The 16,155-nt window shown below is 47.4% G+C and overlaps 1 long non-coding RNA gene across 1 annotated transcript; it reads left to right on the forward strand.

The window, feature by feature from the left end:
• The first annotated feature begins 422 nt into the window (after positions 1-422).
• Positions 423-15,247, forward strand: LOC143828818 (uncharacterized). The gene is made up of 3 exons (XR_013227901.1): positions 423-791; positions 12,943-13,205; positions 15,113-15,247. It is a non-coding gene; the product is annotated as an uncharacterized LOC143828818 (long non-coding RNA).
• The last annotated feature ends 908 nt before the right edge of the window (positions 15,248-16,155 follow it).

Raw genomic sequence — 16,155 nt, forward strand, 5'->3', positions numbered from 1 at the left:
AGGCAGGTGATACATTTTGTTTTAATGTGGTAACGTCTGTTTAAAAAGTTTTGACACTGTAAGTGAGATTTCAGAGCAGATTTAAAAGGGAAAGGAGGGGAGGGAACTGAAGGCATCACTTCAGACACTGGCCTTCAAGAGCTCGCTTAATTCAGATCTCCAACAGATGATGGCTTGCCTTAAGTCCCATATGTTTCAATGAATTCTGCTCCCAAACTAGTGTTCTGAAAACGGTGCAGGGGAGATCTCAGGAAAACTTCCAGAATCCAATGATGGGGAGCTCGGTTTCCAGAAATCTTCCCCTATTCTGTGCACCTCCCCAACAACTTTCGGTAGGGTTTCTGCTGAACTGAAATCCTTGGGCTTATACTGATGCTTTCACCATGGTGCAAGGGCTTTCTGGGGGCACTGGCAGGGAGCAGTCAACCCTGACTTTCAACATCACGTCCATAAACTAGTTTCCCTTGGAGGATATCCACAGAATCTCGGCCTTAATGACTTTGTACAAGGTAATGCCCGGATCTGAAGCCTTCTGAAGAGATTTCAACTCTCCTGAAACAAAGATAATGCTCCAAATCAGAAATATATGTAACCAGATATGAGCCTTATTAGAATCAGGGGGACTGGCTGGCAAAAGGGGAATCAGGGGGACTCTCTGGAAACAGCATCGTAACCAGCAGGTGCCATTCACCTGAATTTGCTGTCCCCCTGGTCACTAAGGAGCGTAACCTGAGTAGAGTTGCTCTTGAAGAGGAGATCTGAAAATGGAGGATGTGTACATTTCCCTAAAGGTCAGTATTGTTAGCTGGGTAAATAAGTCATAGATATGCACACACTGTATTTTAGGATAGGTAGGTGGTTGGCTGGGTAGATGAATTATGGATGGATAGTGAACACTTCTGTTAAAATGGAAGAAGTGATCTGTCCAAAAGATTAGGATTTGTCTGGGACCCCCAGTTCCAAATGGAACCCCTTTTAGTGTTGTTAGCAGGGTAAATAAGTCATAGCTATGCACGTGCTGTGTTTTAGGATAAAGGAGATAAAAGGATTTATTTATGGAACGCCATACTGTGAAAGTGCAGTGGAGAGATAGGGACAGGTGTCTGCTCTACATGGCTACTTAAGAAGAAAGAGAGAAGAAGCTTCCATGAAGAAGGAGGCTATTGCCCTAAGAGTAGCAGTCTAGGGACAGACAAGAAAGCACACTTAATAGGTAAAAAGGTCCTGAACTCTCTGACATATCTAACAGTCTTCTTGCTGACCCCTGCAGGGTCTTCTTCTCTTCTTCGCTTTGTACACCAGACATTGTCTATTCCAACACCCCTTAGAATCATAGAATCATAGAATAATAGAGTTGGAAGGGACCTCATGGGTCATCTAGTCCAACCCCCTGCCCTATGCAGGACACTCACATCCCAATCGCTCATCTACTGTAACCTGCCACCCCTTTGCCTTCACAGAATCAGCCTCTCTGTCAGATGGCTATCTAGCCTCTGTTTAAAAAGTTTCCAAAGATGGAGAACCCACCACCTCCCGAGGAAGCCTGAGAAACCACTCTAACTGTCAGGAACTTCTTCTGGATGTTTAGTTGGAATTTCTTTTGAATTAATTTCATCCCATTTGTTCTGGTCTGTCCCTCTGGGGCAAGAGAGAACAATTCACTTCCATCCTCCATATGGCACCCTTTTAAATACTTGAAGATGGTTACTCAAGGTCTAGTGTACAAAGTCCACAAGGTTCATCTTCTTACAGAGACTTTGAAACTTCTCCCTGGAGAGTGGCTTGATGAGCACATCTATGATCATTTCACTTGTAGTACAGTAGTCCAGCTCAACCAGCCCATCTTCCTTCATGTTGCTGTATCCATTTCAATTGGTTGCACACTTTTGCTGTGGATACACATCCTGGTTCAGTTGTGGAAACAGCTTGCTTCAGACACTGAACTATTTCCTCACAGTCCTTTTAGGCATCATAACAGGTGATCATCTTCACCAATCAGAATATAAGTCCATCTGTTGTCTCTATATCTTGAATAGAGACAGGGTTCTGCTTTGCCTTGCTCTAACCCTTCCTTGGTTAGCAGTTGATGCAGTTTCTCATTCCAGCATCTTGTAGCCTGTTTCAGTCCATAGATGCTCTTTTTCCGCTTGCATACAAGATTCTTGTCTCTGTGCCTTTCAAATCCTGGTGGCTGTTCCATGCAGTCTTTACATCCAGATGCTCCACATACATCTTTCTTGCTGCTGCTATTCTCAAGAGCATTCTAACTGAAGTGTGTCTCACCACTGGTGTGAAGGTTTCATCATAATCTTCTCCATACTTCTGGGAGTATCCTTTGGCAAACAAACTTGCTTTGTGCCTTTGTACTTCCCCTTCTGCTCCAAATTTGGTTTTGAAGATCGATTTGCAACCAACTATCCTCTTCCCTGGAGGCAGATCTGTGAGTGTTCATGTTTGATTGTTGATCAGAGATTCAATCTTTTCTTCTGCAGCTTTTCTCCATTTTTCTGCTCCGTTGGCAGGCATCCTTTCTATGTCTTTCCATGTGGAAGGTTCAGGTGCTGCTTCTGCCTTTATCAGATAAGAAAATCTGTCTGGTGCTACTCCTTTGTTCTGGATCATCTGACACTTGGCTCTGCAACCCCTTCTGGTTCCTGAGGTTCTGCAGTTGAGTCTTCTTCTGTGTTCTCCACAGCACTGAGAAACACTGTTTCTGGTTGCAATGCTTCATCCCTTTCTGTTGAAGATTCACTGATGTCCACAACTTTTATGCTTCTAGGATTGTCATCAATGTACACTGCATTGCAGATCATAACTCTGTATGTCTGTGGGTCAAAGAACCTGTAATCTTTACATCTCATTGCGTAGCCAACAAAAATGCCTTCTTCTGCATGAAGATCCAGCTTGGCTTGCTTCTCTTTAGGAATGTAGGTGTAAGCTTTAGATCCAAACACCTTTAAATGATTCATACTGGGCTTCTGCCCATACAACACTTCATAAGGCATAGCTGTAGCACCTTTTATAGGCAATCTATTTTGCAGGTAGGTAGCAGTGTTAATCGCCTCTCCCCAATACTTCTCAGGTAAGTCGGCTTCAATTTACACATTTCTGTGAAAGAGCGGTTCTTCCTCTCTGCTACACCATTCTGCTCTGGGGTATATGAGGCAGTAAAGTGGTGCTCTATGCCTTGCTCAGCCAGATAACTTTTCATTTCACGTCCCATATATTCTCCCCCATTATTTGACAAAAGTACTCATGGTTTGACACCTCTAAACCTGTTGCTGGCCAGTGCTAGATACTCCTTACATTTTTCGAATACTTGACTCTTTTCTTTGAATAGATAAGTTACTGCAAACTGTGTATAGTCATCAATAAAAGTCAGTATATATCTGTTCCCACTGGGGGTCGCTGTCTTCATTGGGCCACAAACATCACTATGTATTCATTCTAATTGCCCCTTTGTCTTTTGCAAGCCATGCTGCCCTTTGAAGCTTTGCCGCCTGCCTTTCGCTTTAAGGCAGCACACATCACTCTCTGTTTCAGTAAAACATCTTTTGGTTAGCAAGGCCCTTGTTAAATTCTGCCTTTCAAATTCCTCAGTTGCTTGACAATCTCTATGCCCAAAACATCTATGCCACAATGACGAACAGTTTCTGTTTCTACAAGGTTCACACTGTGCATACATGTACAATTCACCAATCTTGCTTGCAGTGACTATTAGCTCATCTCCATCCTTAATATGGCATTTTTCTCTGTTAAAAGATACATGAATTCCTTTGTGATTGCTTCCACTGAGAGGAGATTATTCGCAAGAGAAGAGACAAACAAACAGTCCTTTATCAAGATATCTTGAATTTTACCTGAGGGCAATTTGCATCTTAATTGAGCTGTTCCAATCCTTTTACAAAGCATTGACTTGCCGTCAGCTACTGTTAATTCTTGTTTTTTACTATCATCCAAAGTTATAAAGTTCTGATGATTACCACACATATGGGCCGCTGATCCAGAATCTAGGTACCAAATTTCACTTTGATAAACTTTCTGGGCATTTAAAATCTCTATCTGGCTTTCTGTTTGGATTGCTATCCCTGCTCTTTCGCTCTTTAGCAGGCTGCTATTTGGCTTTGTGCTCTCTGGGTTTCACAGCAGCATCCTTTTGTTCTCCAAATATACATTGCCACTGAATGTGTATCTCCTTGTCACAGTGGTAGCAGTTTACCCCTTTGTTATTTACATTGAGGGCTGATTGCGGCTCACTTTTTAATGATGCCTTCTCAAATAATGATGCCTTCTTATATAATACTTTAATGATGCCTTCTTTAATGATGCCTTCTTATACAATTCTTCCAACATGCTAATGACTTCTGCTAGAGGCCTGTTGTTTTTTGCTTCAGTCTGAGACACAACATGCTTATATGACTCTGGAAGGCTTATCAGAATAAATACTTTTAAATCGTCATCATTAATGTCCTTTCTAGAGCTACGCAATTGCTTTGCAAGGGAAAGTATTTTGTCAAGATGAGCTCTCAAATTGCCATCCTTATGCATACAAATGGTGTAAAGTGATTCAGACAAATACAATTGGCTCTTTAAAGAGACGTTAACAAAGTTTTTCAAGCTCTTGCCGCATGTCTTTGGCAGTTTGCATATCTAAAACCCTCAAAAGATCGTGATCATTAACGGATCTAATTACCAGTCCCTGTGCCTTTGCATCCTGTGTTACCCGAGAGGTAGCCCAAAATGGAAGGGTGCCTCACACAGAGATACCTTCATGCACAGAAGCCCATGACTGGACTCTGAGCAGGTTGGCACACACAGAAACCAGCCTGGCAGAGACTGACTATGGAGTCAGTAGGGCCCCTTAGGAAACCTAGGAAGCCAGGCTAAGTCTCCATCTTGTTTGGGCTTCACTAGATTTCTTACATTTCCTCCTTGCCCAACTGACTGAGCTAAATGTGCACGTTATCTAAATCCCCCCCCCAGCCAAAGACCATTAGACTATCTACAGGAAAGGAATATCCCTTCAAGGTACTAACTGCACCTTGGTTTGTCTCTCTTGCCCAGTGTAATTTCTGTCTAGCACCATCTCTTATCCCCAAATGTCTTCCCCCAGTCCTTCCTGATAAAACAGACAAGGCCATTAGCCACACATTACACGTAGCCAAGGTATTGTTCTACTTGAAGAGATTACTCCACACCTCCCACTCTAGTGACATCACAGTTCAAACTCACCTATCAGGTACGCATAATATCAGAGACCAATCATCAATCATGGACCTCCCAGTGGGCAGTCTCTAGGGCTGGCCCGGGAATTTCAAACACTATATCAAGCCTTGCGCACACCCTGTGTGTGTGTGTGTGTGTGTGTTGTGTTATCCACACCCGGCATCCTGTCCACCCCTGATGTCGTCAACCCTGTGTCTGGGCTGCTTGGATCCAAGAAAGGTGCAGTATCTTGAACTTGTCCCCCTGTAGAACTTAGTGTAACTTGTCCTCCTGTAGAACTTAGTGTATGTATGGTTTTTGCTTCGGTGTGTGTTTTGAATGTAACCCTGATATTTTCCCAAATAAATCCCCTGAGTGTAAGCTTTTGTCTTCTTCATTTAAAAAGGGTTTCTTCCAGGGAAAGGACCCCGTAAAAATTGGTAGTAAAGATCCTGTGTTACCCAACCTCTTGCTATCCCCAGCAATTTGGGTAACACCTGAGTGTCCCACATTTTCCGGCCCACAGCATCAGTCTCTCTCGAGCGATCAATGGCATCGAAGATTCCCTGTTCGAGCATCAAGGCTTTAATCCTAACTTTCCAAAGGAGGTAATTGTGCTCTGTAAGTTTCTCGATTGAGTGCCCGTGTTGAACTCTACAGGTGGTCGCCATCTTTGATCCTTTGTTCTGCCTGCTCTGACCAAGCCTCGAGCAATCTCCTGTCTTTACCTAATTAGCATTGTCCTCTGGGCCCATAACCCTATTGTTAGCGGGGTAAATAACTCATAGATATGCACACACTGTATTTTAGGATAAAGGAGATAAAAGGATTTATTTGTGGAACAACATACTGTGATAGTGCAGAGGAGAGATATGGACAGGTGTCTCTCTACATGGCTACCTAAGAGGAAAGAGAGAGGGGGGGGGCTTCTAAGAAGGAGGATATTGCCCTAAGAGTAGCAATCTAGGGACGGACAGACAGACAGACAGGCAGGTCCTGAACTCTCTGACCTATCTAACAGTTTTCTTGTTGCCCTCTTCAGGGTCTTCTTCTCTTCTCTTTGTACACCAGACATTGTCTATTTCAACAAGTGCTTGGTCTGGGGTCTTCCCCAGAGATTCTTTTCATGGGTGGACAGTTCCAGTGGAAACAGGGCAACTGCTTTGGAGGCAATTTTTAAAGAATGTGATGTCAGATTCTGCCTTTCAGGATCCTCCTCTATGATATGGACTATTTGCCCCCAAAATCAAGGGGTGTAAAGCAGAAAGTGGCACCCCCCCAGCCATCTCCCTGTTGGGGCAGACCCTGGACGTTGCCTGAAGTTTCTGACAGACTAGGCATGGGGCCCTGAGGAAGTCCTGTTCAGATGCTCCGGAGCAAAGCAGATTGTGGACTGTTGCCAGAGTGCACGATGGCCACACAGCTCTTCTCCTCCATGATGCTGCTTGAAAATATTTATTGTATTTATTCCCTGATTATCTCCCCAAGGGGGACCCAAAGAGGCTTAGGGCATTTCCTTCCCTCCATTTGACCCACTCACCATCAACCCTGAGTGACAATGACTGGCTGACAGTCACCCAAAGCCAGTGAGCATCTATGGGAGAGCAGCAATTTGAGCCATGGTCTCCCAGACATGACTCTGGCCCTTGAATGACGAGGGCAGGTGGGTCCTCTTGCGAATCCTGCCTCTACCTTTCACAGGTAGTGTGTAAAGTCTAGAGCGAGCATGGTGTAGCGGTTAGAATGTTGAACTAGGATCTGGGAGACTCGGGTTCATATTCACACTCTGCCATGAAAACTTACTGGGTGACCTTGGTCCAAGGGTAAAAGTGGCTCTTGGCCTCCACCAGGGGGAGAACAGTGGATAGAAAATTAGGTAAATACATAAATAGTCCAACCTTTATGGTTGGGGGTACCCATCAACCCCTTAGCCATCCTCCTCTGCTGACTCCTATCACTATTCAGATGGATTACAGACCACTGGATCATTGTTCCCAGCCAGTGTCTCACAAAGAATGTCTAAATGTCCAGAGGGGCGATATATATGGGTGACCTCTGGCTTTCAGAAAAGCCTCCAATGAACTGTGTAGCTTGTCGGAGAGCCTCACCGTCAGTCAGTGAGGCCTCGCCCCGGCTTTGTAATGCACTCAGGAGGGTTCCCCAATTCACCCTGGCTTCATCAGTTCCACCTTATGGCTCTCTCCTCCGAAGAAAGCAGGGCCCTCCTGGCCCAGATCAGACGGGCAAATAACTGGTCTCTTAGGTGCTAAAACAGAAGGCGGAACTCTTGGCCAGAAGCAGGGGAAGCCCTGCGGCCTCTTGCAAGGCTACGAGATGTCTTGCAAAGGAGCGAAAGGGAGGCACTCCAAAAAGCCAATTTTAGCCCATCTTTGGACCCTCTTCCCAGTGGTCTCATGAGCTCTGCAGCAACCTGCCTTTCCTCAGTCAGTCTGAAGACGCCCCTTTCTCAAGGCAAGAGACCCTAAAGAGTGTCCTATTTTAAGAGCACTTTTGCAATAGGCCAGATACAGGTCTTGGAAGCTTGGCTGGGAGATCAGCAGGAGAAGAGGAACCCAGCCAGCCCTTTGGAACAGGCTTCTCCTCAGAGAAGCTGCTGGGATTCAGGCATGCCAGCCCCTCTCTGATCTCACACGTTGGATAGTGCGCTCTCAGTGTGCTTTTGCAGCCGGATCCAACCTGTGCATAACGTTTTGATAATGTACTTCCAGTTGCAATTTCATGCCGGAAGGTGCCTACCTTGGAAGTTAGGCTCATTGAACCAGTGACTTTGCTTTCCAGCCTTCGGAGTACAAAACCAATTTTCATTTCAGGGGCTGCGCTTCACCTTTGTTGGAATAGGCAATGTCTGGTGTACAGCAGTGGTCCCCAACCTTTCTGAGGCTGGGGACCGGCAGGGCAATTGCCCCGCCCGCGCATCGCGCATGCGGGGCTGGGCTGTGCACCGTGCATGCGCCATGCGTGGCCGAAATTGTGCATGCGCTGCACTTTCGTGCATGCGCAAAAGTGCCACACATGTGCAATTTCAGCCACGTACGGCGCATGTGCGCATGTGCGTCCCGGCCGCGCATGTGCAGTGTGCAGCGCGGCTCTGATTCCCTCTCAAGACTGCCTCTGGGTCTTGGACACCTAGGGACCCTTTCAGAGGTGGTGGCAGACTACCAGCCAAGGAGGATAGACTATCTGCCTTCTTGGGTTTTGTAACTGTTTTGTCTTCTTGTGTGCCACCCTGTTCTCTAGAGTCTGTGGACTTGGCTTTGGGGAACTGGGGTGTGACCACACCTTTAAGACCAATTTTTTTTTAAATTAAAGGTGTAAACTTTCCTGTGTCTTGAAGTGTGGGAAGCTTATATCTTGACTAATGCTGTTGGTCTTAAAGGTGCCGCTGGACGCAAACTTTGTCTTGCAGAAATAAAATGGGCTTCTATCATGATTCCTTAGGCTGTATGGTTAGGATGGGCCCGGGAAAGGTGGCTGCCTTGGGGCCAGTGTGGCCTGGGAGGTCAGCCTGTCTCACTAGGATCTGGGGTGTATGTGGTTCAACACCCGCCTCTGCCTTGAGTTCCTTGGGTGACTTTGGGTTTGCCAGTCTGTCAGCCCAACAGACACACACATTCTGCAGCATCAAAGAACCACATTCCCCTTTGTTTCCCTGCAGCCCAGGGAAGCCAACTGCTGGTCATCCCGCACGGTTTTCAAGGCAAGAGACATGGTTTGCCATCACCTGCCTCTGCGTAGGTGAGGAAGAGCAAGGGTTATAGCCCGTTCTCTACCTCAAGGTGTATTCAAGGGTTTTTTTTGTTTTGCTTTCTTATTTTTAGGATAATAGAGTTGGAAGGGACCACATGGGTCATCCAGTCCAACCCCCCTGCACTATGCAGGACACTCACAACCCTATAATTTATCCACTGTCACCTGCCACCCCCTTGAGCCTTCACAGAATCAGCCTCCTCCTGCCAATGACACTTTCTGGTCATCTCCCATTCCAATACTGACCAAGGCCGATCCTGCTTCCCTTTCGAAATCTGACGAGATCAGATTAGCTGGAGCTATTCCAGGCGGGAGACATCCCCCATTGCCGCCGCCCCAAAATTACATTTAGAATACATAAGTTAAAATCAGAAGTCAATTCAGGAAGTTTTAACCCTGGTCTATTACTAACTAAGTCCTTTGAAGCTCGGTCTAAGATACAAGCAGCAGTTGCAATCTGGTTTTTATGCCTTAACAAGGAGTTAGATAGGCCAGGGCCAATTCTGGCATTAAAATCTCCACAAAGTACTAAATTGGCATTGGAAAACTGAGAAGTTAAACGTTCCAAGGTGTCTATTAATAGATTCCAACTGTTTTCACCATTTAGGGAAGCCGGTAATTTAGGTGGAGTATAGATGTTAAAAAGTAGGATGGGTCTTATTTTCCTCCCCTGCAAAAGTAAGGCCTGGAAATAATGAGAGGATTTAGTGTCTAAAACTTGGATATTGATTTGCAAGTCAACATTAATACACCACGACCACGACCTTTGGCATTTACTTTGATAGCTGGGACTGTGTATAATCGAAAACCTTGCCACCCTCAGTTCACCTGGGGCTGTGCTCAGGTGGCTGCTGAGCCCCTGTCAGTCACAACTGGCAAACCCAACTCCGCTTTCCCGAGAGACCGGCCAGTGCAGCTCTGGGGAATGGCGCTGGGGAATGGCCAAGAGCCACATCACGGGTATCTTCTGACTCGTGGTGTTGTGATGCTACTGAAATGGGGAAAGGGGAATCACAAGCTGCCCCGCTTCCCTGGAGGCAGATGGGTGGGCGAGAGGAATGGGTCTTCAGCCCCCGCAGCCAGCGGAGGATCACTGGAAGACTCCTGGGGACTCTAGCATGCCGTGGAGCACCAATCCGGGCTCTCGGAAGCCTACAGAGGCAGCCAGACGGGCTCAAGGCTTTATCAGGGGTAGTCAAACTGCGGCCCTCCAGATGTCCATAGACTACAACTCCCATGAGCCCCTGCCAGCGGGCTCATGGGAATTGTAGTCCATGGACATCTGGAGGGCCGCAGTTTGACTACCCCTGCGTCATCCCACAAGCCCAGAAGCAGGGAAAGGTCCAGGCCCGAGAACATTCTCTGGTTTCTAACTCTTCTTTTAAAAAAGGAACTGATCTCCGGCATGATCTCATCCGACCTGCCCAGCTCCTCCTGGGAGGGTGTGGTTTGAGGCCAGTTTCTCCCCATCCCGGAAGCCAGACCTGTCTTGCGGGCTCAGAGTACCGGGGAAAGACTGGGCGAGGCAGGACGGGAGGCCCTCGACAGGCCGGGGTCCGGATGCTCAGCTCCTCCTGGCAACCATGAACTGCCCTCTCTCGCCTCCCGGGCACCGCAGCCTGGCTTCAGATCGATCCTGCTTTAGGGCCGGAAAGTCTTCCAGCTCCCAGGAGCTACCGAGCTAGGAATCCGCCTGGCGCCTCAATTAGAAAGGCGGAGTATGGTCAAGCTAACCATCTCAGCCAAGGGAGCGTCTGAGGACCCTGATCGCCTATGAATAAAACACGACAGTTATGAAGCAAAGTAACTGGGGGCGGGGGTCTTTATCGCTGGGTTTCGCAAGGGGTGTCCCTCCCTCCCAGCAAGCACCGCCTTAGGAGCGGGCTTGTTCCCTCCTGTGTGAGAAAAGGGGGGGTGGGATGTCGCCCCTTCTAAGGCGGGGCAAGAAAGAGCGACTGGAGCCTCTGATCCACGGTAGGGCTGCATTGTGACTCGGGATACAGAACAGAAGTTTGTAACAGGACTAGGCAAGAAGGGGAATTTGGAAGGGTCAAGAGGAGTTTTGCCAAAGTGGCAACACCGACTTGACTTTCATAGTTTGGTCTTGGATTCAAAGGCGAATGGGGAGAATGGAGAATGCACTGAAATCATGCCAGTGTGTTCTTCTTGTCGCTAGCGAGCATTGCTTTTTAGACATTTTTGGTTAAAATTCTCTAGGGATTGATTCTCATGTTGGTTAAAGTGGTAGTTTGGCTACACCAGGGATCCCCAACCTACCGCCCAACTAGAGTTTATAGCGGCCTTATTGAACTTTTTTTTTTTTTTATCATTGAAAACCCCTTGAAATATTCTTCATGCTTCAAGAAACCCCAAGCTTCGCAACCCTGCAGAATATGGTTGGCAAGCATAGCTGTGCACATGACCACCTGGGGGCCCACCCCTCACCCCCTCCAGGCCTACCATTGACCATTTGGGGGAGGGGCAAGTCGACAAGGGATATATGTGTGTGTGTGTGTGTGACCAGAACGGTTGTGGAGCTCCTGCATCTACAATTAATTAAAAATTAATTAACTTCCACCCATTCATGAAACCCCTCCAGGTGGGACTTTATCAGTAAGACTTTTGATTGGCCGTTGAAGATCTGATTGGCTATGCAGTTTCAACGCAGCTGCTACCGAGGGTTGGCTTCATTCTCTCTCTCACTTCTCTTTCTCGGGGCGTTTTGTTTCCAAATCCACCCCTCTTCTCCCTGCGTACAGCAAGGTGACCAGATTTTAACACTGGTAAGGCCATTAACGGGGGGGGGGGGGGGAGTGTCTTGATTAAAAATTTGGTCTATATGGAGCAACAAAAAGTTTCATAGAATGAATAGAATGCAAAAATAGTATTGTAATATATATATTTTAATTTTAACATAAGTACAATTTGCCAGGTACCCCCAGATGTTCCTCCAAAAGTGGAACAATCTGGTCACCTTAGCGTACAGGCATTCTTTGTTCGGGGGTCTCTACCTTAAGACTGCCATTTGGTGATGCGTTCATCACTCTGTGACAGAATCCCACAGACTCCCTGCCGTTAGACTGCTGAACTTGAATCCGGGACATCCGGGCAGGGTTCCCTTCTCCACTGACAGCCAGGCGCCACACTCTCCGCATGACTCGTCTGGCAGGGTTGTGTGCCAGGAGGGGTTGTGTCGCCAGTCATTTTGGGTACCCACCAGGAGAAAAGCAAGGTATCAATGGAGCCAGTAAATAAAATAGAAACTGGTTACCATAAAAGTCAAATTTTATGCTGTAAACCATCCTGAGACGGCTGTTCCGAGAGGGTGGCGTACCCGCAGGAGTAGTCAACCTGTGGTCCTCCAGATGTCCATGGACTACAACAGCAAATGCTGGCAGGGGCTCATGGGAATTGTAGTCCATGGACATCTGGAGGACCACAGGTTGACTACCCTTGGCAGGAATTGAATGAATGAATGAAATATTGTTTAAATGAGTGATAGGATGGGGGCGGCAGCGGCAGGTGGCATAAAGAAAGGAGAAAATTGGGCTGGGCACTCCCCAACAGTGTCCTAAGCCACACCCACTTCCCGAAAGCTTCAGGGCACTTCAGTTTCCTTAAAAGGGCGGCGATTTCCCGGGAGACCCTCAGGCACAGCAGACCCCCCCCCCCCACCCCACCCCGTTGTTTCGGATGGTCCGCTCCTCCTCAGGAGCACAGTTCCTGGGACGCCGTAACCTGCACGCGAAGTGGTGAAAAATCGCCGCCGTCTCGAAAACTTAAACTAAGTTTTCTTAGCTTGGTAATTGGATCCCGGCCAGGCCACTGGATGTCCCCTCCCGCCGCGCCTTTTGAGAATGCCCCGCCTCCTCTCCTGCGCAGATGGCATTTCCCCCGATCCCATTAGGGCCCCGAGTGGGAAGGAGTTGTGAGCCGAGCCGGCTGATTGTCCACCTTTTGTGTCTCCAGCCTGGTGTTCCTGAGCCCGAAAGTCAGGGGGTCAACCGGGCATGCATCTATCTCCCCACACTCTGAACGTCGAGGCGGATGTCCACTGCAGAAAACGAGCAGCAGGGCCTGCAGGCCACTCGGAGAAGGGCCCGGGAATCCCAGGCGAGCAGGTCGCCCGTTTTCAGATCCTGCAGAACTTCAAGCCGCTCATCTTCCGCGCGAGAAAAAGAGAGGCTGCATCTACGTACAGTTCCCTGCACGCGAGCGAACTGATGTGTTTGGTACCGAGCGCAGGCTTCTTCGTTTTGCTTTTCATAAGTTTCCCGTTCTGCGCAAAACACCAGCGCGACCCCTTTTGTTTGTCGGGCGGGGTGGGGGGTGGGATCATAGTTCATCTACTGGGATTCTGACCGGGCTCACCCAGCTGTTTGACGCCCCTGCGGGAGCCACACGCTACAAGCCCCAGCCAAATGTTCTCCGGTGAGGTCCCAATAAGGGGGGGGGGCGCGCAGGGGGCGGAGAGGTGCCGTGGGCGGGATCCACCAGTAACTGATCCCTGGAAACTGTTCTCCCAAGAACCTAAGCAAATCCTGGCATCGACTGGGGTGGGGCGGAGGCCGGAACGGTTGTGGAGCTCCTGCATCTACAATTCAACATTTTGTTCATGAGACGGGAGGCTAGAAGTGGTGTTTTCCCCTCCCTCCTCTTCCTGCTTGAGCCTTCCAGTAAATGCAGCCCCGCTCTCCCGGACCCTGGGTGGGGACTTCACTTCTGCCTTAAGGGCCTTTTGCTGCGGCTTGAGGCGATCGACAGTAGCCTCTACCGGGCGCTTGGAGAACTGCAGCCAAACCCAATGCAAATCGCAGAGCAGCCGTGATATAATGGGGGGGGGGGGGGCGCCATTCTCCCTCACTTCCCAGAGCCCGTTGGGTGCTTTTGTACTTGCCTGTTGTATCTTCCGTTTTCGAGACTGCATTAGCCCCTAGCAATCAGCGTGACAATCATTTAAAAGAAAGCCAAGGAGGCCCCTGAGCATAAGCAGAATGCCTTTCCCTCCACAATCCAGAGTTAAGACTCATGTGTGGCCTTTGCTGCTGAGAGAACACTCATGCTAATTCCCAGTTAGAAGCTTTATATTTAAAAGCAAAAGCAGCAAAACACAGACCAAAAGTCAGACAGAAGCTTCATTCACAGACAGAGAGAAGCATCAAACATGTGCAGTGGGAAACATAGCACCTCCCAGTGTCCAGGCACTTTCATCTGCCTTTACTTCCCCAGCTGTTAGAGTTAACTGCAAACCAAGTAGGCCTCCCTGGGAAGAAGTGATATAAAAATGTGCTCACTCCCTAAAATATTCAATAAATAAGCTAGACACTTACCAAGAGAGTTAATTTGTAATGGTCTGAGAAATTTTAAAGAGTAAAAGTCTACAATAAATATAATAGCCTAAGTAGAGACAGTTTCCCCTTAATACAGAAGAAGAGTTGGTTCTTATATGCCGCTTTTCTCTAGCCGAAGGAATATCAAAGCAGCTTACAGTCAAAGTCACCTAGCTGGCTACATGTGGGGGAGTGCAGAATCAAACCCAGCATGCCAGATTAGAAGTCTGCACTCCTAACCACTACACCAAGCTGGCTCTCCAGTGATACTGATGATACAGGAAAGAACTGGCCCTGGACTGAGGGCCTTTTAAACCACCTTTTGGTTGAGGTTCTATGTAGGCATTCTCCAAAATCTTGGGTTCAGACCCATGGATATCACAGTCATTAGTCTTTTTATTTCTGTTTATTTGATATATATTTCTGTAATGACACTAAAACGTTTTAAAATATTGTATTTCCATTCTGATGATTTCTCTTCATCTCACTTCTAAGCTAGTTAGGCCAGATTTTGACACAGAGGGCTCTTCACTATCTTAAACATGACAAAAATGATTATTCCCCCAGGGAAATTTTATCTAGCTGCTAAGAGATGGCCTTATGTGATCTCTTCCCATTAACTTGAGCCAAATGGTGGTGAGTTCTGAAGAATACCAAGAGACCCTCCCCCCCCCCATAACCTAACCCAGTGCAGAGCTTGGCTGCATAACATTGCAGAGGATGCTGGCAGCTATTTTATTCACAATAATGTAGCCCTTCTTCATATTCTGGTATATCAGACATGGACTTTTGTTGCTTTCCTTTCTTAGGTTTGATTTCTGGGTACTTTCTGTGACTTCTAGAGCTGAAACAAATCTCTGTACACATTTACAATGATCCTTCCTGATGGGGAAAGAAGATCTAATTAAAGTTGAAGTGCACTACCATTGCCTCTCCAAGAAGACTCACTGGCTTGCCTAACCTCTGTTCAAATAGTCTGCTGCCTGCCCTTCCCAGGTAGATCACTTATTTATCTAGGTATTGATATCTTCACACTGGGATCCTGAAAACTGCTTACAAAAATCACAGGAAAATATAGTTTCACCCAATAAAAATATATACAGCTCAGCTCCAGCTACTGGACTGCTCCAGGACTATGCGCCAGGGCTAAGAACCACGGACCAAAACCCCTTTGCCTCTTGCCCTTGGGGCCATGCCAAAGCTGTGTGCCTCTGTCCGCACTGAGCCAAAATGCTTACAGTGGAGGAGGAATGGCACCTCAGCCCATATCCCCCACAGCTGGCCCAAAGATGCCCACCACGTTCCACTCCTGGCACTTCTATTATCTTGGTGCCAAGATGCTTCCGCTTTAAGAAACATGGCCTGATGCAAAAGACTACAGACCAAAATCCTTGGTGGCTTGTCTGATGACACATGCCCTCCTATTGGTTTTCAAGCTGGTCCCCTTCTTTCTTTAAACACAGAGAAAAGGTGCTTAAGAAAAGGTCCCACTCCCACGACTAGATTTGTCTGTAAAATATTACGTATTCATTTGTTTGTCTGTGCTCAGGCAGAGAAGATCTTGATACAATATTTAAAACTTATTTCTGCGCAAGGTTTCTATTGAGTAGTTATTTATCCTGGTTCGAAATTATTTCCCTCAGGATCTGACAGACTCTAGACCTGCCTTTGTGAGGCATCTGCCTGGTAGCTGTGCTCTGTAGCATCTCCAGTGTGAATAGAGAGGCCTGAGTGCTAACCCTCGGATTGAACCTGTTGTTCACCTGATAGCCAGAGTCATTATGATTCCAGGGGCCGTAGTGACAAACAACATTAGGTAGGCTTGTTTTTCACGAGGTTTTAATTCAGTGAA

This window comes from Paroedura picta, chromosome 2 (assembly GCF_049243985.1).
Source record: "Paroedura picta isolate Pp20150507F chromosome 2, Ppicta_v3.0, whole genome shotgun sequence".
NCBI lineage: Eukaryota > Metazoa > Chordata > Lepidosauria > Squamata > Gekkonidae > Paroedura > Paroedura picta.